Raw genomic sequence first — 1904 nt, 5'->3', positions numbered from 1 at the left:
CTGTACATCCTCACCTGATTTGTCAAATATTAATTGACCATATAGGCATGGGTTTATTCCTAAGCTGTCTATTCTGTTCAGTTGACCTATTATAATGCCTTACCTATTATAATGCCTTACCATGATGTTTTGATGACCATGGCCCTGTACTATAGTTTGATATCAGGTAACATGATGCCTCCAACTTTGTTCTTCTTTCTCAAGATTGCTGTGGCTATTCTGGGTCTTTTGTGGTTCCATATAAATTTTGGATTATTTGTTTTAGTTCTGTGAATTGCATTATTGGTATTTTTATAGGAATTGTGTTGAATCCATAGATTGCTTTGGGTAGTATGGACATTTTAACAATGTTAATTCTTCCTACCCATGAGCACAGTATACACTTCCACTTATTATCTTCTTGATTTGCTTTTTTTTTCTCTGCGTCTGGTTTCAATTGTTTGCAGAATGCCCAACGTAGAAGTAATAGCAAATATTCAGAAGTAATAGCAAATGCTTTAGTACAAATGGGCAACATGATTTCCTTTAAATAAACACTAAATACATGTGGTCCTGTGAACACCTGGGCTCTAGGCCTGTGTGGCAAAGTGTCCCTGCCTATGAACTCAGCAAGATGTCAGGGTTCCCCTCCCTTCAATCAATGCATAGAATCAGGATACCAGTTGGCCTGATCACAGTGAGTGTTCCAGAGTCCTCCCCAGCACTCTACACATGATCTGACTGTGCAAGAACATTAAAATTTCTGTAAGATCAATAGTCTCTAACAGTGAAGTATTTTATGTGGCTCTCCTGGTCCCCATGTCTAAGTGAGGGACACACCCAGATGACTTTCTTCAGCTCATCACACAGGACGAGCACAAAGGCACAGACCATGCCCCTGAGGACATTGGACCAGGAGCTTTTGAAAAAGCCTTGGCCCCCTCCACCTTGAAGACCTTCTGTCAGCAGTACACAGTCCCCCTATACATAATGTCAGTTTCTTTGCACTCAACTGCATCATCAGCCTCCGAATTGCATGGAAAAGGCAGGAGACCATGCCTACCAGGACCTCATGATCTGGGTGATTATCCTGCTCACCATGATATGGGTGTTCTTAGGGTCAGGCAGCATGGTGGTACACTCCAAGGTAGGCATCCCAGTAGTGGAGAATGCCCTGCAATAGACATAGGAACCTTGGTACAGGCCCTGGATGCCATCAGACTTGGTAATCTTCACCAGACAGTCTCCCAGGCCCTTGGCCTCCAGCTTGGTGCCCCATTTCCCCACACTGGTTGCCAGATGGATTCTGGCAAAATCCAGGAGGTATACAAAGCAGAGGAAGGTGGCTCTAGCAACACTGCCAGGGGCCAGGTTGCCAGCAAAATACCTCCAGGACTGCATGAGCTTGTCCACATTCCCCAGGAAGACCTGTTTCTATAATACTTATCCTTGAAGGTGAAGTTGAGGGCTTGCATGGGGAAGTAGTGGCTGACATTGGCCAAGCTGCCCCTCCAGAAGCACAGCACTGCTCTCCTCCTTGGGGATATGCACAATGCAGTCCATGGTGCCCTTCTACTGCTGTGAGCCACTATCTGCTTGCTGGCATGTTGCATGTGTCATGGTCCTGTGCCTAGAGGACATGCCTCTTCTCCAATTTCTTTTTCAGTGTCTCATAATTTTCCACATACAGGTCTTTTACCTATTTGGATAAATTTATTCCTAGGTGTTCTTTTTTTATGAAATTGTAAATGAGATTGTTTTCTTAGTTTTCCTTTCTGACAGTTCATTATTGGTATATAAAAATGCAACTAAATATCTGGATCTTTATTTTGTATCCTGCCACTTTACTGAATGTATTTATCAGTTCTAGTAGGTTTTGTGGTTTTTTTGGTGGAATCTTTAGGGATCTCTATATACAGTGTCAT

General features: G+C 43.1%; 1 pseudogene; it reads right to left on the bottom strand.

Annotated features, from left to right (window-relative positions):
* Positions 1-750: 750 nt before the first annotated feature.
* LOC118987688 (ADP/ATP translocase 3-like) lies at positions 751-1599 on the bottom strand (annotated as a pseudogene).
* Between the last annotated feature and the right edge of the window lie 305 nt (positions 1600-1904).

This window comes from Sturnira hondurensis, unplaced genomic scaffold (genome assembly GCF_014824575.4).
Source record: "Sturnira hondurensis isolate 20B ecotype Veracruz unplaced genomic scaffold, ASM1482457v3 Scaffold0005329, whole genome shotgun sequence".
NCBI classification, from domain to species: Eukaryota; Metazoa; Chordata; class Mammalia; order Chiroptera; family Phyllostomidae; genus Sturnira; species Sturnira hondurensis.
The sequence above is the reverse complement of the archived record's forward strand: the minus strand, read 5'-3'. Positions and strand labels throughout refer to the sequence as shown.